Source organism: Theropithecus gelada, chromosome 12 (genome assembly GCF_003255815.1).
Source record: "Theropithecus gelada isolate Dixy chromosome 12, Tgel_1.0, whole genome shotgun sequence".
In the NCBI taxonomy this organism is placed as follows: Eukaryota; Metazoa; Chordata; class Mammalia; order Primates; family Cercopithecidae; genus Theropithecus; species Theropithecus gelada.
Genome location: NC_037680.1, coordinates 96,332,624 through 96,356,876, shown reverse-complemented (window position 1 = coordinate 96,356,876; position 24,253 = coordinate 96,332,624). Strand labels below are relative to the sequence as shown.

At 44.2% G+C, this 24,253-nt stretch overlaps 1 pseudogene; it reads right to left on the bottom strand.

Moving 5' to 3' along the window:
* Positions 1 to 5,698: 5,698 nt before the first annotated feature.
* On the bottom strand, positions 5,699 to 23,412 carry LOC112635891 (annotated as a pseudogene).
* Between the last annotated feature and the right edge of the window lie 841 nt (positions 23,413 to 24,253).

Genomic DNA, 24,253 nt, shown 5'->3' with positions numbered 1-24,253 from the left:
ACCTCACCTCACATGCCTCCAAATCTATGTGGATCATTCCCCAAGGGCCCCAGCGCCTGCACTCTGAGAACTATGTCACCTTCGCACTGAGGTCAATCACTGCGCAAAGCCCAGATGCCAAGGCAGGTCAGTCTGAGGCTGGTGGATGACTTTGGCTCTGAGACTCCCCAGCAGCCTTGCTTAACCTTGCTTTATTTGCAAAGCAGTCTAAGATGCTACCACCCAGCCTTCCCTCCCCACTCCCTCCTGCATTGGGGTGGGGTGGTCACTCTTGCATCATACCCTGATATCTCCCAGACCTTTTCCCAGCTCTCTCCCCATTTTCCCTCACATAGGAGTTTCCTCTAATAAAATCCTTGCGTGTCTAATCCTGTCTTGACCTCTGCTTCTCCAAGGACCCAGATAAACACAGCTGTCCAGAAAAGAGAGACAACAGTTGTGCATTTGGAACTGGGACCCTCTAGCCCCTTATTCTTTCATTTCTGAAACATTCGTGGAGAGCTTAAGAAACTCCCAGCACTGGGGTGGGGGGTGGGAGAGCAGCACTAAGGTGGCGCTTCCAGGAAGAGGCAGGTTGGGGATAGGAGCTCAAAGTCAGGTCAGAAATTACCAGTCTGCACAGCACCCTGGACACTACCAAGAATTCAGCATGGCTCCATCTCAGACTCTAACAGAAGGAAAGACAGAAAGAAAACCCTTCCTTACACTGCCCTCTCTGGGAAATTTTTCACACCCCTAATAGAATGACAGTTGTGAAGAACACCTAGCCAGCTTGATTGACAGGACCCAAGTACAGGTAAGGCAGAAGAGGAGCCTGAAGGATTAGAAACCATATAGGAAACACTTCCCAGCAAAAACCCAAATGTGAAATCAAGCGATTAAAATGGCTTACTTGCAACAGGACTTCATGGTGGAAACACATAAAGTCGCTGCCAATCAGGTGCTCTTGGTGAAATTTTTTTAAAAATTCATTTAGACTTTTAATGAAAATGAATGCTGGGGCATGAGAAAATTTTGTCAACCCTCAATGTTGCCTAATCGTGGCTAACAAGGATTCTCATACTTCTACATGACTGAGGATTAAGCTGCTGACGGCGAGTTTATTAAATGAAGTCATTGTAATGAGGCAGCCAGCTAACTCTGCAGAGCTCTGCCCTGTGGTTCATGGTGGGTATCATTTAACCAGGAATCATGAGTTGATGGACCTCAGTAATTACGTTAATCTGCCTTTTCGTTGTGATCTGGAGGATATGACAAAAAGGAGTTTCAACACGATCTGCAGACAAGTTGGATCAGAGGAGTTGACAGAAGTCTCTTTATCCCACCAAGAAAATCAAGGGACCTAAAAACTGTTAAGACTCCACACCTGTCACTAGGAGGTTAAACACTCCCAAAGAGCGTTCACAAAGACAGACCTGTGAGAGAGCTAACAGAGAATAATGCGGAACTCGGCCAGTCTCGGCAAGCAGACTTTGCGTTGCAGTGTAAGTCGGCTTACCCAGAGGCTGGGAGCCAAAGGAGTGTTTAAAGACATCCATCTAGCTGGGGGATTGTTGCTAGCAGAGCCAGCTGCAGGCAAACTGTGAAGTGGCAACTCACTCTCTGCAGCTCCCACCTTTCCCTTTGCTTGTCCTGAAATGCTCTTTCCCTCTCTGTCCTAAAGATCCTGTTCCAGACCTAAGAGAGAGAGAAAGAAAGAGAAACTGTTCAGTGTTCCATTTCGTTATTCTATTTCCTGCATTACCACAAGCCCACTACAGTGGGGTTGGCTGATACATTTCTAACGGTAATGTTTGAATTGCATCTGTCCCCTGTCCTGCACCATAAGCACCCTCTAATATCTCCAGGCTTTTAGTACAGACCTGCTCTGCCTGGGCCTTGTCATTACTGTATTGGAAGAATGAGGACTGGTGGTTTCTAACCGAGAGTGAAGCAGGAAAGTAAGAAGTGAAGGCAGTCCCAGGAGACGGCATGAAGGTGAGGAGAACAACAATGAAGACAAAGGCAGGGACACAGGTCAACACAGGCACAGCAGAAGAACAATATCCTAGAGGAAGATGACCCTCAAAAGGAGAAGGCAGACACTTGGGTAACATGTATACACCTAGCTTTGTTTCTGCTTTTTAAAAATTTATTGTCATAAAAGACATGGAATCAACGTAGGTGCCCATCGTCATGGCCTGGATAAAGAAAATGTGATACACAGACACCATGGAATACTACACAGCCATAAAAAAAGAACAAAATCCTGTCCTTTGCAGCAACATGGATGTAGCTTGAGGCCATTATCCAAAATGAATGAATGCAGGAACCAAAAACCAAATACCACAAGTTCTTACTTAAAAGTGGGAGCTAAAATGTTAGGTACACATGGATGTAAAGATGGGAACAATAGACACTGGGGACTCCAAAAAGGGATAGGGAGGGATAGAGGGAGACAAGGGTTGAAAACTACTGGATACCATGTTCACTATTTGGGTGACAGAATCAACAGAAGCTCAAACCTCAGCATCACACAATATACCCATGTAAGAAACCTGCACATCTATCTCTTGAATATAAAATAATTTGTTTGTTTGTTTGTTTTTTGTTTTTTTTTTTTTTGAGACAGAGTCTTGCTCTCGCCCAGGCTGGAGCGCAGGGGCGCGATTTTGACTCACTGCAAGCTCCACCTTCCGTGTTCACACCATTCTCCTGCCTCAGCCTCCTGAGTAGCTGGGACTACAGGGGCCCGCCACCACGCCTGGCTAATTTTTTTTTTGTACTTTTAGTAGAGATGGGGTTTCACCGTGTTAGCCAGGATGGTCTCAATCTCCTGACTTCGTGATCTCCCCGCCTTGGCCTCCCAAAGTGCTGGGATTACAGGCGTGAGCCACCGCACCCAGCCGAATATAAAATAATTTTTAAAAAGAAGTCAGATTTAAGTATAAAAAAATTAATGCCATAATGTACATAATTGAAATGAAGGCTAGTTTTTGATGATGTAGGCTTACCTGAAGGGTGGTACTGTCCTTACATTTTGGTTTATACATTCCAAAAATGTCTGACCTGCCCAAATATTGCCTATATAGTTTCTAAATACCATAATGTTTGCTAAAAATCCATAGCATAAGAATTAAGACAACCTGATGTGAGAGCAAAGTATTCAAAGAATCTTAACCTTAAAAAGGGAAAGCTTTAGAATCGGGGGAGTGAAAGGGGCTGAAGGCAAACATAGCCTCAAATCAGGGATCAAGGCTCAGAGAGGTTAAGAGTCTCATTCAAGGTCACACAGTGGAGATGAAGCTCCCGGAGCCACATCTTCATTTAACTAATGCTGGGTTCTTTCCACTATAGTCTGGCCTGAGAGTGTCCTTACTTGTCTTCTGAAGAAAAAAAAATTAATATTTCACTTTTGAGGTTCTCAATCATTTGAGACTAGAACTTCTGTAGGACAGTAAAGCCTTGTTTAATGTTTTTTTAACCAAACTGTTTCCCCAGGAATCTGTTCTGGTCCTTTGCTTGTCGCTCCCCTTTTCCATGTTTGATTCAAGCCTCTGGATTTATTTAGTCATGGCTGGAGTAAAGAGAGAGGGGAGGAGACGGCACAAGAACATCTTTAATAACCATAAGATGGCTGGCCGCTAAATCCTTTTCAAGAATTGAAGCTTTTGCTGTCTCGCTGCTTTTCAGTCAAATTACAGGGAATAATGTCTTGGATGATTAGGTCTGTGATGAAACTGGTTATAGAAGCTATTTCAGAACCCACAGTGGTTCCCACTTAAATCTAAACACGAAGACCTGTCGCAGATACTCTATCTAAAACTATTTCAACGTGTTACGCTCTTCTGCACATGTCAATATTCTCTCCTTCGCAAAGGTAATCAATAACTAAGGAGAAAAAAAAAGCAGATATTGGTGAAAAATCATATTTGGCAATCCTTGGCTATGCAAAATACTGCTTCAGTGCAGCAGCCTTCAGTTGTATTTGCTGGCTTTGTTATCTGTGTAAGCTGTCCTCTGAACTACTTTTGTTCTCTGTGTTTACTTTTGAAATTGAATTTTTTTCATTCTAAAGTGCACTGAGGATGCCACTGCAGACAATCCAAGCTCGTGCAGCATAGAGTTAAGATTTCATAACCATCTGGTTTAGTTTGATCATTCGAGGCCATCAAATCAGTTCTTTTAGTCGCAAATGACCATTTGTGGGTCTGAGGGCATCTCACATAGCTCTGAAAAATCAGTCATGTTAACTGGATAATAGGCAAACTCTCAAAGCCCTGTGTACGGTAAAGACCTCTCCTAGTTGTTAACAGGCTTGAACTATTACCAATGAGTCACCACGGACTTTTGTCTTAATTCATACCTTACTCTATGAAGAGTTTTCCAAGGCAAACTTTACATGCTATGATGGGGATCACTACAACCAAACAGAATAACCAGGTCGGGTGGTATTTTCCTTTATTGAATATCAATGTGCTTTTAAATTTACCGTATGAAGAAAGCTACGGCAGGTACAGTATTTAGGAAATGCTAAGCAACTTGCTCCATAACGCTTGAAGCAACTGGTTTCTGCCCTCAACATACAAGGGCTCTCCTTCCACACCCATGACCCCTGGGGAGAGAAACAAATTCAAAGGTAACCACATCCTACTTACTTTTGGCAAGTGGGATTACTCTCTACTGGAACCGTTAATAACAACCCTTTTGTGGGGTTTTGTTTCCTGCCCTGAATTCACTGCAGATTGGGTATAATAAAGAGGATAGGAAGGGGCAAGTAAACTCCTTTAATACCATGTCTGAGAGGCCGCTACACCGTGGAGAGCGAGCCAGTGTCTATGGTAACTAGCCCCCTCTCCAGCTGCGGGTGAATTGCTAGAAACAGAGACATCTTTAGAAGTACGAAATAAGCTAAGAAATGTAGATGTGCTTTGTAAATGATAAAGCAGATAAATGTTTGTCGCCCCTGTTACTTTGGTAAATGTAAATGCAAAAATTCTCAAATGCCCTTCGTGATGAACAAGACGTTCACTCACAGGAGACCTAAAATGAGACCCAGGAACTGCTAACGCTGTCCTCTACCTGCTTAGGTTTCAGTTCTTCCCATGAAAGCCTCAGTTTGCAGGGAGGTTTATTTTCCCCCCTCTTTGGACGTCCCCAGCTGCCTGAATGTGCTCATTTATAGGGCACTCTGTGACTGAGGGGAGCCAAGGATAAAAGGATAAATGGTATTATCAAGGACACAGATCGAGAAGGAAAGTCCACCAACTTCTATGTGACCAGTAAGACAGCAGTGGGAATATGCCAATAGCATGGTGGTAAATGTTTTTTTTTTTTTTTTTTTTTTTTTGAGACGGAGTCTCGCTCTGTAGCCCAGGCTGGAGTGCAGTGGCCGGATCTCAGCTCACTGCAAGCTCCGCCTCCCGGGTTCACGCCATTCTCCGGCCTCAGCCTCCCGAGTAGCTGGGACTACAGGCGCCTGCCACCTCGCCCGGCTAGTTTTTTTGTATTTCTTAGTAGAGACGGGGTTTCACTGTGTTAGCCAGGATGGTCTCGATCTCCTGACCTCGTGATCCGCCCGTCTCGGCCTCCCAAAGTGCTGGGATTACAGGCTTGAGCCACCGCGCCCGGCCTTGTAAATGGTTTTTGGTGGGTGTTTTGGGAGGCGGGGGCGGAGTTTAATGGATTTTTTTTAACATTTTATAAATACGCTAAAGATTCATGCAGTGCTGCCAGCAGTGGACGTCAGCCTGGGCCACATGGTTGCATACTCCTTTGCAACTGGCCCTGTGATGGCAGAACCTTTCATCGCATCTTTATTGTTTACTACAACCCTGGCGTTATCTTCAAAATAAAGAAACAAGCCATCTTTTCTCTGGCATGACTTCTGTTGTCACATGACCGCTGCTGGATGCACCTTCCTTCTGAGCTCTGGCTTGCCTTACTGACCATGGCCGTCACCATGTTACCCACACCAGCAGAAAGTTCCGCTGTCCCTTGGTCTCGTTCACAGAGATGACATACAGATTTTTCACTTCTGTGTGGTCTGCACACTTGATCACATTTCCTACAAGAAGACCCAGGGAAATCCAGAACTTCACATAGGAGGACCTACCACATCCTCACACTTCAACATCTTCAGAAAGAGCATTGGTAAATATTTAACAATTGCTCTCTGGGAAAAAATGAATGCATACATAGACATACAGCATGTAGATGTTTGATATAAATCTTACCAATATAAAAGATCTATAGCAGCCAATTTACAGATAATAACAAATTATACTCTTTATTATAAACTCCATAGAGCCAATAGATTCTCACACAAGGCTTTGTTAATTTTTGCAAAATTCTTGTATCTGTACTCAATCGATGGTTGGAATAGATAAATGAGTGTGGTTACAACATGAATGTTGGTTGATATTTTCCTTTATATTAATAAGAGAAAAGAAAGTGAGATAATAAAGATGTATATCAGTATTTTCACTTGCTCTTCAATGACATGAGTGATTGCTTGCTGAATCAGATGATAATTTCAAATACCAGGAGAATTTCCAAAGCTTTTTTTACTATTCACAATGTAACAGTTATGGACATGACACAATTTTACGTTTAATATGCATTATTCACATCTTCTCCATCACTTTCTTAAGTCTAGGTAATCAATGAGACAATCAATCAAGCCCTGATTTGTACCATTTGCAGATTTCCAACGTGTAAATGTTCCTACCAAGGTTGATTTCAAGCTACCATTTTGATGTCATGGACCACAGAATTGGGAAGAAATGTGCAATAGCACACCGTGATATACTGTTTCCACCATACTGATAAAATGGGTAGAAATAACCTCACGATCATAGAGAATAGTAAAAAGGTAGTAGAATAAATAGGAAGTAATGAGTTTTGAGAATTTATTGCCTTTTTCATGTAATTTACTTTATTGTAAGTTTACACAATTTAATTTTTAAGAATGGCTGTGTTTAACAATTGGCTTGCAAATTTCCTGAAAATTTGACAATCAGCTCTCATGAGCTGGTATGAGCCACTCCAGGACACCACAGGAAAATGCCCAAAACACACCTGTGTGGGCTGGGAATTTTTGAGAGGCTGAGCATTTGAGGCATTCATATACCTGGATTTTAGATTTTAGGGAAGTTGCCTAATTATGAGCCTAAGTTCTTGAAGTGGTGGTTAGGATGTGGAGAAGCCCATCTGAGCTCCTGGCCAAGCTCCTGGCCAAGCTTTGAAGGCTCCTCCTAGATGTCATTGTTAATCTTCATGTATGATCTTTCTAGTCCAACTAATTATACCTATTTTGTTTTGTTCTGAATATCACCCATTTGACAAGTAGGTTTACCAAACCTAGCCTTCTCCAAAGCACATCCTGTGCCTGAAGTCTGATAAGCTTAGCTCCACCATGAACCAACCGTCAGCTGATAAATCACAGGAAGATGACTGGCCAGGGGAAGGCTGAAGGATACCTGAATAATTTCATGATAATCATCTGGAAGATACCTGATCTAGGAAGAGGAGGCAGGAAAAGAAAGATTGCTGGACCATGTTTGAATGCAATAGTATGCCTGGTAAGAAGAGGGAGGAGACAGTGAGCAGTCACATGGGTTGGTACCCAGACCCTTAATTTAGGGTTTGGTGAAATCTTGCTACCACTCCTTTGCCCCTATTGCTTAGGGGAAATTCAAACATCAAAATCACCTAAAGTTAGAGGTATCTTATTTGGTGCACTTGAAGGTTGACATGGTTCTCCTGTAAGGTCCAATCACCCTTGGGTCAGAAAAGCGTTGAAGTAGAGGGCTAGTTGCACACACAACTTGGGGAAATCCTCCTGATATTTCCTACAACTTCAAAGAATGATGGACATCTGAACACCCAACAAGAGGGAAAGAAGAATCATGATGACAAGTCTGCTAAGAGTAAGTAGAGCCAGAGAGATCAGGGTTAAAATCTCTGCTTCCCCACTTACTAGCTGTGTGACCTTCAGTGAGCTTCCTTAATGGTAACATGGGAATAATCATTTTACTTGCATTTTAGAGTCATCTGCAGATTATACTTAAAGCCTCTAGCAAGTAGTAAATATATAATATATTAGCTTTAAAAAATATAAAAAGAGGAAGCACCTATAGTTGTTTTTAAAAGCAGAAAAATACAAATTTATTTTCAATTCTGTAGTATATCAGAAAAAATGGCCACAGTATTTTTGCAGCTTCTCTCATCAAGTGGTAAAATCCATTTATCCAATCCTCACATATGGACTTGGCATGTAACTGGCTTTGGCCAGTGGAATATTAGCAAATGTGACACAAGCAAAGACTTGATAAGTACTTGCACGAGTTCTTGAGAATTACTTCCCTTCTTGCTGATGGGAATGCTTTTGCTGTCATGTGACCAGCCCGTTGGATAATGGGAAGCAGGTGGTCATCATCCCAGTTGTCACCACATCAGCTGCCACACATGTGAGTGAGGTCATCCTAAACTATCCAGTACCAGCTTAGCTGACCAGAACAGAAGAACCACCTAGTTGACTCCAAGAATCATGAACAAATAAAATGGTTCTTGTTATAAGCCACTAAATTTGAGGGTTGTTTGTTTTGCAGCAACAGCTAACGGATACAGTTCTGACTGCAGCTATATAAAGATACTTATGCATTGAAACAAGATTTAAGGGATACTGAGCTAAAAGCCTCTTGCCCTCAACTGCTCACAATCATTTAAGTGAGAGAGACAAGATATAGAAAGAGATAATACAGTTCAGCACAGTAGTTGCCAATGGGTTCAGGGTGGTATTAATTTTTAAATGTTCTCTTAATATTATGATCAGTTTGTTCTTACAGTTTTTAAACTGAATTAAAAGAAGTGACCTAAGACTGTTAAGCTAGCATCTGCCTGGAGTGGAAGTTACAGGAGACAGAAAGAAGATATGAAGTTTTCCCATGTGTACCCTCCTGACTCTAAAGGAGAGAGCCAGCTCAGCCAAATCATTTTCATTACCTTGAACAACCCCATATCAAAGTCAGGATGTGTGGATTTACCCAAAGTTATCTACCTTATCATTTCAATTAAACATATGCTTGAGGAATCTAATGAAGAAGGCTTGAGTGATGGCCGTAGAATCAATAAAGTCTTTCTGGACTTATCGATTTAGCATTCTCCATGCAGTAGAATTGATTTATGTCCTCAGATTTATTTTGATAACTCAATGATAACTCCACTATTCCTAAATTAATGTCATCTTTTCCTCAGGCTAAACTTTTTTCTAGACAAGAAAAAAATCTTATATCAAGCCAAACTGATTTTGCTAAGTAATTCCATGGCTAACAGGATGCCATAAATCAAAGAGAACCATGTACTACTATAATTGTAAATCATACTTGTCATGGAAAAGTACAACGGCATTTATTTGTCAGTATTGTGATTGTATCATGCAGGGCCTCTTTCCTGTCGAAATTCACATCTTCCAATACAAACTCTATCATTTAATTGCAATTTAATAAATTCAATAGATTGCTTAAAAACTACATTAATTTCCATCTCGTACAGCTTAAATTCCCAGAACATGCGAGATGGATAGGTCCTAATTTCTAATTAGCACAATCTTATTGAATGAGATAAGCCATCATCTTTGCATGAGACATATTCATCTTGGGCCTACACAAGCAAGACAGTGCCATGTAAATGGGTATATTTGCAAATGCTTTTTGGGGAAAGTATTTTCCAACCATATCTACAAAGCAAAAGGAAAAATGGAGAAATTTTTCAATTAAAAACTATCAGAATGAGATAGTCCAATTAATTACCAAGTCTGTGAGTCCACCTCCTACACAACTCTGAAATCTACCCAATTTTCTCTATTGGCCCAGCCACCATCAGGACCAAGAGAGCATCACTGCTTGCTGGATGCTGCAATAGACTCCTTGCTTCTCTTGCTGTCACCACTGCCACTTTTTCCAATTCATTTTCCACATTGCAGCAAGAGGGTTTGTTTTCAAAAATGCAAATCTTATTATAACATTACTGCCCACTCCTTCCCCTAGCTCTCAGAATAAAGAAAAATAAGCTATCAAAGCCGTCTGCAAGACCCTGCCTGCCTCTCCTAACTCATCTGTCCAGGCCCCTGCACTCTCTGTTCCAGCCAGGCTGGGCTTCTCTCAACACCTCTGACACGCCCCCAGAGTCCCACACACATGCTAGTCTCCCGACCTACAGCACACCTGCACCCTCTCTTTGCTAAGCTAATCCCCACCATCTGATAGCTCTGGGCTCAAACACCACTTGATATGATTTGGCTGTGTCCTCACTCAAATCTCAATTTGTAGCTCCCATAATTCCCACGTGTCATGAAAGGGACCCGGTTGGAGGTATTTGAATCATGGGGGCGGGTCTTTCTTGTGTTGTTCTCATGATAGTGAATAGGTCTCATGAGATCTGATAGTTTTATAAAGGGGAGTTCCCCCGCACATACTCTCTCTCTTGCCTGCTGCCATGTAAGATGTGACTTTGCTCCTCATTTGCCTTCCACCACGATTGTGAGGGCTCTCCAGTCACATGGAACTGTGAGTTCATTAAACCTATTTTTCTTTATTAATTAGCCAGTCTCACCAGGTGTGAGTCTCACAGGCTCACGCCTGTAATCCCAGCACTTTGGGAGGCCAAGGAGGGCAGATCACCTGAGGGCGGGAGTTCGAGACCAGCCTGACCAACCTGGAGAAACCCTGTCTCTACTAAAAACACAAAATTAGCCAGGCGTGGTGGCACATGCCTGTAATCCCAGCTACTCGGGAGGCTGAGGCAGGAGAATCGCTTGAACCCAGGAGGCGGAGGTTGCCATGAGCTGAGATCACGCGATTGTACTCCAGTACTCCAGCCTGGGCAACAAGAGCAAAACTCCATCTCAAAAAAAAAAAAAAAAAAATTAGCCAGTCTCGGGTTTGTCTTTATTAGCAATGTGAGAACAGACTAATATACCACTTCTCCCAAGAAGGGTTCCCTGAGCCCCGAGTGGGTTAGACCCTTCCACAACCTGTACTTCTCCTTTACAGTCTTTTGTGCTTCTCTGCTTAGTTTCTGTCTTCCCTGTTAGACTGTAGCGTCCTGAGGATAAGGACAATGTCTGCTTACTCCCCACTCCCCTGTCATACTGATGCTTAGCCCATGTTTGATTACTTCTTGACTGAGATGGGGCAGGCAAGTGGGGACAGGGACCAAAAGAGCAGGAGCATTCACTGGGACAGGGCTGATGTAAATCCAAGTACACACCAAAGGGCCCATGGGGGAAGGCGGGCCAGCAGTGTGCAAACGGCAGGTGCTGCTGTGACCGAATGTTGACCCACCTTCTTAATTAATGGACCTTTTCATTTTCAAAGAACTTCAAACCAACAGAAAAGCTGCAAAAATAATGTAACCAAACCACCATATATCCTTCACCCAGATTCACACATTCAAATTTTACCAACTTAATTTGTGTATTTAAACCTCTTAAACAGTTATCAATTGGAGACAGCTAAAAAACTTAGTCTGGCCAACTAGGCAAAACCTTGTCTCTGCAGTTTTCCAGAGTTGGCAAATTATTAAAACCCAGTAAAACCCCAAAACCAGGAAAGTTTCAGGTAAAGTAAAATTCCTAGATTTTCTCTGAGCAAATGCAAACCACCTCTAAGCACAATTCCAGGATCAATCTGGCCTCTAAAAATCCTCCAGAGGCAACCCCCTTGGGCTTATAAAACTTTAAATCAGATCAAATCCATCTTTAATGCATTGCTAGGTAGGTCAATAGCCAAGCACAAGCTCATTCCCAAATATAGGTGCCACCTCTCCCGACTGGACCAAAGTGAGATACAGAAACAGAGTTAATAAGGGCAGGGACAGGGGCTGGTCACAGAACAAGCACAGCCAGGGGACATTCAGTAAATTAAATGGCCCATGGGAGGCAGTTCATACTCAAAAGAGCAATTTAAACTATTTATGATCGTTGATGGGCCCTGAATTAGTTATAACTTCCTAAAGAAAAAAATCTTGAAATTATCACAAAGCCAGCACTGAATATGGCCACACAATGCTCACTGGAGGTCAGGAAGGAGAATGAGGTATTAGTCTGTATTAAGGAGCGAACACCGCGGTAATGGCAAACTAGTGTGTAATACAAATGCGGGCGGCCCGACCTTGACTGCTGTTCAGTGCTGGGCACTCCATCTCAAAAGGAAATAGACGAGGCCACAGGAGGGCCACAGGGTGATTAGCGCATCGGTGAGGGCTCAGAACCTCTCAATGAGGAAAGGTTTAATTATACAGGCAGCTAATTAGGAAGAAGAAAGGAGAAAATGGACAGAGATGTGTACATGAAAAGATGAGGATTCATGGGTGACTAAACGAGGCCCCAAAGGTTCTAAATGAGACTTTCACAAAACACATCCATGAGGTTGCTTTTGAAAGAAAATTTTCAGTGGATCAACAAATTCTTTGGAGGAAATAAAGGGCTGGGCTCCACAGAGCAGTTCTAAATATCTAAATAAATATGTGCCTGTTTGGAATTGACCAGACACTTTAACCAGTTATGAACTGTGTCTTATCCAGGAAACTGGATAGAATAGAGTCATGAATTCGGTTGTTTGTGATTGTTGGAAAAGACTGCCATAGCTACAAAGAAATGACGGGATACTCAGACGAGGGTCAGCAAACTACGGCCCTCAGGCCACTTCCAGCCTGTTGTCTGTTTTTATACTGTCAGCAAGTTAAGAATGATTTTTCATTTTAAAGTGGTTGAAAAAACTCAAAAGGAGAGTACTATTTCATGACACATTAAAATTATATTCTTGTTCATGAAAATTTTTTGGAACACAGTCACACCGTTTCGCTTTCACACCATGACAGCAGAACTGAGGAGCTGCGACAGAGACTATATTGAGCCACAAGTCTAAAATATTTACTTTCTAGGCAGGGCACGGTGAGTCACGCCTCTAATCCCAGCACTTTGGGAGGCTGAGGTGGGCGGATCACCTGAGGTCAGGAGTTCGAGACCAGCCTGGCCAACATGGAGAAACCCTGTCTCTATTAAAAATACAAAGATTGGCCAGGAGTGCTGGTGCACGCCTGTAGTCCCAACTACTTGGGAGGTTGAGGCAGAAGGATTGCTTGGGAGGTGGAGGTTACAGTGAGCCGAGATTGCACCACTGCACTCAAGCCTGGGCAACAAAACCAGACTCTGTCTCTAAATAAATTGAGTAATTAATTTAATCAAATATTTACTTTCTGGTCCTTTTCAGAGAAAAAATCTGCCCACCTCCACTCTAAGGTGTTGTGTGTTAAATATTCCCACGGTGGCCAGGGCCCCACGCAATCAGCAAATGCTACCGTTCCCATGCCTGGTATCAGGGGACGGTGTAAACCTATGGCTAGGGTCCCCCGCCTGGGCCCCAGGGTGGAGATGCTCAAAGGAATGCCAGTAAAGTAACCGGAGGAAGCTGCTGCACCAGCAAAGAGGGCCACATACCACAGCAGACCCCAGTCGGGGTCGTCCAGAGGCCTGCTGGCCTCCTAGAGAGGCTCCCTAGCAACCTGGAGTCAGCCTGCTCGGAACCTTTGACTCCACAGAAGCATTTGGTGAGTGCTCAAGGGCTTTTTGTGCACCAGAGCCAGTAAAATGCCATGTTTGCCAGCATGTGAAATGCCCAGGGATATCAGATACGTCTCAATTTTTCAGAAAGTTTTTTGGAAAAAATAAAAACTAAGCTATAAGGGAAATATTTTATTTTATTCCTGTAAATATAGTACACTGCATTGTGACTCGGCTAAAAATATATATGTGGGGTTTAAAAAAAAAAAAAAGTCTATTATCCCTAAAAACAAAAATAAAATCATTAAGCTAAAAAGAAATATCTTGGTATTTATGAATATGAGTTGCAGTGAAAAAACACTTAAATTCATAACATAGTGGAATTATTCAAATTCTATATTCATCTGTGTGGTCTCTGGTTTTCGTTTTTGTTTTGTTTTTTGGTAAGAGGATGAAAAGCGCTCGCCTTTGCAGAAATGTATGTTTCCATCCTCTGCCACTAGGGGGCAGCATGCCCCATTATTTTACCTCTGTCTCAGCCTTCCAGCTGTCCCTGATAGCAACGTGTTTAAGACTGACAAGAAAACTCGTGTATATAATAAGCAATTAGACATTGTATAATGCCATATATTTGATGGATATGTTATGTGTATAGTATTATACAATATGCAATATATCTCATGTTGTAACATATACATTATTCATATATAAAGTATAAAATTTTATTTTGCATATATAATACATCATTTGGGAAAAGTGGGGAATGTATCCTATACACCACTAAACACAGCAAGCCTCACTGGAGCACAAAAAAATCCAGTCAGAGTTCACCTGCTTCTATTAAAAGAATGAGGGCAGCTGTATTTGATGTTAAAGAAGGGATTAGGCCTATCAAGGTCTTCCCAGCAGAAAGTTCCAGAAGGTATGGATCACCTAGAAGGCTGCATGGTCACTGACCAGCTTGTGGAAGGAGAGGGAGGACGGGAGTCATGGGATGTACAGACTCAGTAGCCAAAGAATCTCAGAGATGCCCAATCTAACTCAGAAGCCAAGAGGCCAAGGGACAACAAAACCAAGAGGCCAGAGCACCACAAGGACACAGGGAGCCCTGGAGCCTGAGGGAGAGTCCAGAGCTGCAGGCAAAGCCGGGTCAAGAGTCCAGGCTTAGAAACAGCCTCAAACCAGCACTCCAAATAGCTCAGCGAGTCACATAGTCAGAATCTCAAAAATGTGACTTTAAGTTCATTTCCAAAATAAGACAAGGAGTGGCAGAAGGGAGATTCAAATTCCAACCTGTTCAGACATTCTGAAACGTAAAACCCTGAATGTTTGGGGGCAATTAATCCAGAAAACGTCTCAGTCCGCTTCTAACATCTGCCTCTGGAGCAAGGATGGAAAGCACTGGAAATGAAGGGCTTTCCTGGATCTGGGAATCTGGGTGTGCAGGCCAGTTCCCAACATTCATGTGAACATCCCTTTTCTGCAGTCAGGACTAAAGCTGGCTTCTGCATGATCCACGTACATGAGATCCGCACACATGAAATGTCTTTGTGCTGCTTCTCAGCATACATCATACTTTTCCCATGAAACATTTCATTTAAGACCAAAAAAAAAAGACCTATGAGATAGGTATTAATATCATACCCACTGTACAGATGAAGAAACAGACACAGAGAGCTTAAGCAACTTGCCCGAGCTCACAATAGTGAGTGACGGTGCCAGGACTTTAAACAGAAAACTCTTTGTATTAGTCCTTTTCATACTGCTATAAAGAACTTCCAGAGAATGAGTAATTTACAAAGGAAAGAGGTTTAATTGACTCACCGCGCAGCATGGCTGGGGAGGCCTCTGGAAATTTACAATCATCGCAGAAGGCGAAGGGGAAGCAAGACACCTTCTTCACAAGGTGGCAAGAAGGAGAAGTGCCAAATGAAGGAGGAAGACCCCCTGATGAAACCACCAGATCTCGTGAGAACTCACTCACTGTCACGAGAACAGCATGGGGAAAACCACTCCATGGTTCAATTACCTCCACCTGGTCTCTCTCTTGACGTGTGAGGGCGACGGGGATTACAATTCAAGATGAGATTTGGGTGGGGACACAAAGCCTAACTGTATCACTCTTCTTGCTTCAAAATTGCCTGTTCTTTCTGCTACATTTGCTGCCTCCAAAAAAAAGTATTTCTCTGAGCCAGGAAGTGTATAAAAAGGCAAGCTTCAATGAGCACAATAGATTGGTACACATCAGAGGCACTCGAACCAGAGCGACTCCATCTTGAACAGTGGCTGGGTGAAATGAGGCTGAGACCTGCTGGGCTGCATTCCCGAGAGGTTAGGTATTCTTAGTCACAGGACGAGATAGGAGGTTGGGCCCGATATGGTGGCTCATGCCTGTAATCCCAGCACTTGGGGAGGCCAAGGTGGGTGGATCACGAGGTCAGGTGATCAAGACCATTCTGGCTAACACGGTGAAACCCCGTCTCTACTAAAAGTACCAAAAATTAGCCAGTCATTGTGGCGGGTGCCTGTAGTCCCAGCTACTAGGGAGGCTGAAGCAGGAGAATGGCGTGAACCCAGGAGACAGAGCTTGCAGTGAGCCAAGATCGCACCACTACACTCCAGTCTGGACAACAGTGCAAGACTCCGTCTCAAAAAAAAAAAAAAAAAAGAGGAGGTTGGCAGGACCATTATCACAAGATACAGGTCACAAAAACCCTACTGATAAAACAGGATGCAGTAAAGAAGCCAGACAAAACTTGCCAAAATCAAGATGGTGACAAAAGTGGCCTCTGGTCATCATCACTGCTCATTGTACACCAATTATAATGCATTAGCATGCTAAAAGACACTCCCACAAGCAGCATGACAGTTTATAAATGCCATGGCAAACTCTGGAAGTTACCCTATATGATCTAAAAGGAAAGGAATCCTTAGTGCTAGGAAATCCCTCCCCCACCCACCAACCCCCCGCCTTTCCCAGAAAATTCAGGAATAATCAGCCCCTTGTTTAGCATATGATCAAGAAGTAACCATAAAAATAGCCAGCCAGCAGCCCTCAGGTCTGCTTTGTCTATGGAGTAGCCATTCTTTTATTCTTTTACTTTCTTGTAAACTTGCTTTCACTTTACTCTGTGCATTCACCTCAAATTCTTTCTTGTGTGAGATCCAAGATCCTTCTCTTGGGGTCTGGATTGGGACCCCTTTCTGGTAACATATACATTAAAAAGAAAAAAAACAAACAGGCAAACATAATAGAATTTTTCCAAAGGCTAATGGGTAGCCAGAGACCATGAGAGAAAAAGAACAGGAATTAGGGAAGAAAGAAGGAAAGGATTCGAATCACAAGACAGGAAGATGGGGACTAACCTCAGAAGTATATTTTCAAAGCAAGCGTAAGAGGTGCCAGCTGGCCAGCTCAGTGGTTCACGCCTGTAATCCCAGCACTTTGGGAGGCCAAGGCAGGTGGATCACAAGGTCAGGAGTTCGAGACCAGCTTGGCCAATATGGTGAAACCCCATCTCTGCTAAAAATACAAAAATTAGCCGGCCGTGGTGGTGCTCGCCTATAGCCCCAGCTACTCAGGAGGCTGAGGCAGAAGAATCACTTGAACCCAGGAGGCAGAGGTTGCAGTGAGCCCGGACAACAGAATAAGACTCCATCTCAAAAAAAAAAAAAGAAAGAAAAAAAAAAAACAAAAAAAAAGTGCCTGCTGCATTTGGTGGCTTAAAGTGCTTAAAGTTCCGAAGGAGTCTTTGGCGGAATAGTGGAATCAGGAAAGGTGCCTGGTATGTAAAAGGAGCTGAATCAACAGCAGTAGAAGGAATGCATGAAAGAGGCAGATTTCTGCCCGGTCTAATAGCAAAGGACAGCAGTGGAAGCAGGGGCACTCCAGGGACTGAGCAGAAACAAAGCCTCTAACAGCAACTGCACAAAGCCGCATTCTTTGCCTAATTACTTAAGCCTGAGTGTGTTCACCTGCAAGTTTCCTGCTGGTCAGAGGAAGCAGTTTTGTTTCTGTTGTTGATGTCTTGGTTGAGAGAGGGGCTCCCGGTGATTCTAAAAGATAGACAGGGCAGGACAACAGGGAGCAGGGAATGTGGCACACCGGATGCCACGATTCCACACACCACAAGTGGTTCTATTTCAGCCCAGAAATGATGAGACCAGCCTGGGATTTGCTACTTTTCCCATTCCTCCTGCTATGTTCTTTGCTTTAATGAGAGAGAAAAAGGGAGAGAAGGAGAGAGATATAAAGAGAGAGAGAGAGTGAATATATATCTCTAACAGTAAGAAAATAGCCATGTATCCATCCAACAGGAAGGCAGGTAAAGAAAGGGGGAAGGCCGGGCATGGTGGCTCACACTTGTAATCCCACCACTTTGGGAGACTGAGGCAGGCAGATTGCCTGAGGTCAGGAGTTCGAGACCAGTCTGGCCAACGTGGCAAAAGTCTGTCTCTACTAAAAATACAAAAAAAAAAAAAAAAAAAATCAGCTGTGCATGGTGGCGCGCGCCTGTAATCCCAGCTACTCCGGAGGCTGAGGCAGGAGAATTGCTTGAACCAGGGAGGTAGAGGTTGCAGTGAGCCGAGATCACGCCACTGCACTCCAGCCTGGGCAATAGAGTGAGACTCCACCTTGAAAGAAAGAAAAGAAAGAAAGAGAGAGAGAGAGGAAGGAAGGAAGGAAGGAAGGAAGGAAGGAAGGAAGGAAGGAAGGAAGGAAGGAAGGAAGGAAGGAAGGAAGGAAGGGAACATGTGGGAATTATGGGAGCTACAAGATAAGACTTGCATGGGGACACAGAGTCAAAACAAAACAGGGACCATTTTTTTTTATCTTTAAAATTGTTGTAAATCTCTGTATGTACTTTGCTCTTTTATTAAACTTACTCCAAGGTGAGCCTTGACTCTTTAGTGGTAGGACAAGATCATACACTAATACCAGCATGGACCTGCTTTCCCATTGCGTCTGAAATGTGAGTCAAGTAGTATCAGCCTGCTATGACATTAACATTGCCAGGATAAATCTTTTACAGAAATCATTTCGATTTTATTCAGTATTTAGTAGTGAAAGATATTCATGCTTTAATGGTAATACATTTCTGGTTTAATATAAATTAAGGATGTTTTTCAGTTGTGCACAAATGCTGGCGGCTTAGTTTTGACAATTGTTTACGTATGTCATGTTAAGCTTAGGTTTAAAAAAGTAAAGCCAGTAAACTAGGTCTTTGTTATTTGCTTTAAAAAAAAAAAAGAAAAGAAAAGAAAAGAAATGTGAATGTGTTTGGTGCATTAAAAACAAACAAACAAAGAAACAGTCCAGACTTCTTGTTCCACACACGTTTCTAAGCTGCAAGGACGTGGGTCTGACACCACTACTGGTCATCTTATCTGCCGCTCAAAGGCAGCTCTTCAAGGACAAAGGCAGAAAGAAGAGCTGGAAAGGCAACAAACTCCCAAAGATAAAATGTATGTTCTTGGATACAAACATGTCTGAAGTGAGTCCATTCTTGGGCTTCCCAATCACACGAGTATTTGTTGTTCTGTCAGGCTTGGATTTCGTTTCTACAACATGCTCACCTCTTTCCCCAGTGGTTCTTGCTTCCCACATCAGCCTCTGCCAACGCCATGGCTTACTCTCCTCCCATCTCTACATATTTAACCCTGAAATCTTTAAAGTCTCCACTCAAATGCCACGACCTCCCACATGAAGTCGTTCCTTACCTCTCCTGTGCCAACTCACGTGTCCCACCTGGACAGCCCCCTGACACTTTATCTGTACTTTTCTCTGTCTGTATCAGGATGACATTAAGTCTCAGGACACAGAAAACTACAGCAGCTTAGATAAATAGGGATTTGTTTTTCTCACATAAGAGGTCGTCTCATGGAAGGCAGCTGCCAGCTTTGCTTTGGGGGCCTGACAATGTCAGGGACAGCATCTCCACAGTGGCCTTTATCTGGTACAGTCCCCAGATGGACTTGGAAGACCCAGTTCCTATCCCCTTCCTTCCTGCATGTAGTTCTCAGAATAACTTTAGAATGTGCTGGAATGCAACATCCTGAGATAGGACTGCCTGAAAGAGCTTGGCTCTTTTCCTGTTCCTCCTTGGGTATGTAAGATCTTGAGTTAGAGGGAACTGTTCAGGACAGCCCACACTTTGTTCCTCTCTTCCCTGGAAGCAGGATGTCCTTCCAAGCTTGGCTCAGTGAGTCATGGAACCCCCGAGGCTTTTAACTGAAAATGAGCTATCCTTTAGGGGCCCTCAGCTGCCATGAAAGTGGGGCACAAGCAGTGGAAACTCCATCCACACTGGGCAGCTGTCTCGAACACATTCACACTCCTTAGGGGACTGACTCACAATGGATCCCAGTCTCCTTTGTCCCTTGCTGACTGTCAGTGAGTAGTAAATCCAATTCCTGTAACTAGCTGTATGTGAATATGTTCTATTTCACAGGACTCAGGCAATTGGTAAAACTACAGCCTGCAATGCAATGGGCAGAAGTGTTCAGACTTCTAGTCATGGTGGTTGGCATAGTGATGGTCTTTGCTGTCCTCCAAGCACTGGGGGTCCTCTCTTGTGATTGGTTATTGGTGAACCCGTTTCTCAGCCTCATGGCTGCAAGACAGCTGCCACATATCCAGGCATCATATTTGCTTTCCAGGTAAGAATAAAGGAGAAGTAGGAGGACCAGTTGCTTACTCCTCTTTTATCCGGAGAACAAAGGTTTTCCTGGAACCCACTAGCAGACTTCCGCTTAGAATTCATGACCCCAAACCATATCATCACTGACTAGTTACAACGGAGGGTGGGAAATGAGGATTTAAGTCCCCTAGAGTAAACAAAGAAAGCAAGAAGGAGATTGGGAATGGCTATTAAGTCAGCCTAAGAATAGTCACTGCCCTGCTTGCTCAAGACCCTGGTCACAGTTGTATCTTTCATTACAGTTTTTTGCATGCTAAAATCTAAGCTCCCTCTGGAAAGGGGCCGAGTTCTCAATCACTGCACCCTTCAAAAAGCCTAGCACATGAGACTTTGATGAATCTATGCCTGGTGACTGTGGCACTGCTACTTGCTCAGGTTCATGGGGCCTCCTGGCAGGCTGAGCAGATTGTGGCTGCAGTGGGGTAATTAAATGTGCATCCTTCTTTGATCTCTAAGCTCTCCTGTTTGAAATTCATCTGAATGGAATGGAAAGATACTGGGGACGTGGACTCCCCTGCCTTGTCTAATCATCCAGAAAGGGTTAAACCATTTCTATTTCGGGTCTCTTGTGATCAAGAAAGTTCTGCTGGCAGGAGTGCCTATTTGGTGCCTTAAAGGCAAGCAATTGTGGGAATTAAGAATTAGCTCTCACCCTGACTATTCTCTAGACATAGTTAGAATAAAAGCAGCAGTGACACTGCCAATGACCCAGATGTTGGAGAACCTTGTATTAAGCCACAGAGGCCCTTGCCTCCAAATCCTATAATATTGCATTAACACAGGCTCAACCTGCAGAATTGGATTTAAATCCAGCCCTCGAATGCTCACCCTACTCCAGCCCCTTCCCCACACCTAATCTCATTTTGTCCTCAGAGTGCTGAAAATAATGGTAATGTAGTTGCCGTGGAAAGTGACTGTGTGAGCATATTTTACATTAGAAAGGCTCTTAATAAAGTAAAAGTGCTTTAAATGCAGGAGTCTCTCCCTTTACATCCCTTCTGCCTGGATAATAAATGATTTGTTACAGTTTCAAACTTCCGTGGCCTGCTGGGTCCAGGGGCTGGAGACAACCAAGCAGCCCTGTCCTGGGCACAAGGTACTCATGTGTGCTGGGATGTTGGGTCCAGACCTACATGAAACACAGGACAGGGAACGAGTCAAGACAGAGACAGCTTTATGGCCAGAGGCTCTCCTCCACTTTTACTCATACATGTCAACAAAGTAATAATAATAATAGCAGTTGCCATTTGTTAAGTACTTCGGTGAAGAGCATTGCACACATTGTCTCATTCAATTTCTTCAACCTACCTAGAGGCTGGGCGCTAACATTGTCCCCATTTTACAGATGAGGAAATTGAGGCCTGAAGAGGTCAAGTCACTTCCAGGATCACACAGATAGTGGGTGGGAGAGCTGGGACTCCTGCCCATGAAAAGCCCCATGCTGCCTACTCTACCTCCATGTTGGAGTAGGGCAGTGGTTCTCAGTCAGGGGTGGTGGGATACAACCACCTGGCAAGTTTTAGGGACCCCACTCAGACCAATTAAATCTTAACCTCTGGATACGGGGACAGGGCATGCCAAGGCTTTAAGCTCTTGGCTGCATGCTGCTGCTGTGGTCTGAATCCTTGTGTCCCTCAAAATTCCTATGTTGAAACCTAATCCCCAGTGTGATGGTTTTACAAGGTGGGACCTTTGGAAGGTGATTAGGTCATAAGGGCAGAGCCTTCCTGAATGGAATTAGTACCCTCATGAAAGAGGTTCCAGAGAGCTCCTCCACCCCTTGTACCACGTGAGGACACCGCAAGAAGGCACCACCTATGATCCGGAAGGTGAGTCCTCACCAGATACAAATCTGCCTTGATCTTGACTTCCCAGGCTTCAGAACTGTGAGAAATCAATTCCTGCGGTTTATAAGCTACCAAGTCAACGGTATTTTGTTATAGCAGCCCTAAGGGACAAAGGCATCCAGGTACAGTGGAAAAGGCACCTTCCCTGGAGTCAGGCCTCTGGAGTGGCGTGCTGGCTCTGAGCCTCACTAGCTGCCCTGCCCACTTCCCAAGGTGTTTGCAAACACCCTGTGTGAACACTAAAGGGTTCAGTGATATATGACAACACAGACAGGCCAGGGTCCCGGGCAACAAGGCCCAAAACCAGCTCTGAGAAGTACACCCAGAAGCCATGATTCTGTGATTCATCCCTTCACCATTGATTTTCTCTATTCATTCAATAAGCATTCACTAAGCATTTTTTGGGGGGAAGGGGGTGGAGTTTTGCTCTTGTTGCCCAGGCTGGAGTGCAATGGCACGATCTTGGCTCACAGCAACCTCCGCTTCCCAGGTTCAAGCGATTCTCCTGCCTCAGCCTCCCTAGTACCTGGGATTACAGGCATGTGCCACCACACCTGGCTAATTTTGTATTTTTAGTAGAGACGGGGTTTCTCCATGTCGGTCAGGCTGGTCTCGAACTCCTAACCTCAGGTAATCTGCCCGCCTCGGCCTCCCAAAGGGCTGGGATTACAGGCGTGAGCCACCGCACCCAGCCACACTAAGCACTTATTCTGTCCAAGGCTTTCAGCTGCAAAGGGAGGAAGACAGAATTCCTTCCATCCACAGGAATCATCTTGCCGTTCCCTGCCCTCAGTCTATTTATGATCTAACTGAGGAGAGCAGCTGGCATAAGATAAAGCACAACATCCACATGTACATCAAGTGCCAGATGAGTGGCACAGCGAGGAGGGCTTTAAGGGTTCTCACAGGGAGTGATCTCCAAAGTCAAGGGGCTTCATAGGAGGGGAGGGTTAGGGCAGGGCTTTGGAATGCCAGCATAGCCTTCCTGCTGGGCAGTAGAGCCTACATGTTCCCGCTGGTCCAGGGAAACCCTTCCCATCCTAGGTCAGTTCTGGCCCGAGCAGGACTTCTGGTAGCCGGTCCTGGAGTCTGCAACTCGTTGCCCACCATGGCAGGAGGGCAGGATGGCGGAGAGAAAGAGCAAATCAGGTTCTCTTTGGCAGTGGGGTGACAGCAGGACAGCAGGCATCTCCTGCCCCATTAGAACACCTCAGCAGACTTGAAGATGGGTTTTCTCAGCTGATAAACCAAGGCAACAGTACCTTCGCATAGCGCCAATGGGAAGATCAACCATTACAATGACCGTCAGCTCCACCACCATTGATGGAGCCCTCTCCAAGGGCCAAACACAGTGCTCACCACGTCATTCACTTTAGGATCTCAGGGAATCCCCCCAACAATCATGGAAAGGGCACCGTTATTATACCCTGTTATCCAGAGAAGGAAACCTATTCTCAGAGAGGTTACGCAATTTTCTCAAGGTCACATAACAAATCAATAACACAGCTGACTCAAACTTGTCTGATTCTAAAGCCCACCCCCATACCATGACACACCATACAACAGGAGTTTGTAACTTGGAGTCCATGGATAGGATTTAGGTATCTTTGATCTTAGATGGGGAAACAATAGTACCAGAATTACATCTCTGTTCAGTGGCATACGGGGGTGAGGGAGGGAAGCAATGGGAACCTTTGGCCCCTGAAGGGATGTATTTTGTCACTGACAATCTTTTTTTTTTTTTTTTTTTGGCAGAGTTTTGCTCTTGTTGCCCAGGCTGGAGTGCAATGGCGCGATTTCGGCTCACCACAAGCTCCGCCTCCTGGGTTCAAGTGATTCTCCTGCCTCAGCCTCCCGAGTAGCTGGGATTACAGGCGTGTACCACCGCACCCAGCTAATTTTGTATTTTTAGTGCAGATGGGGTTTCTCCATGATGGTCAGGCTGGTCTCGAACTCTGAACCTCAGGTGATCTTCCAGCCTCTGTCTCCCAAAGTGCTGGAATTACAGGCATGAGCCACCGTGCCTGGCCACTGACAATATTTAAAGCCCATGGTACATACCGATAATAAAATAAAGACTGGCCAGACGCGGTGGCTCACACTTGTAATCCCAGCACTTTCGGAGGCTGAGCAGGAGGATCACTTGAGCCCAGGAGTTCAAA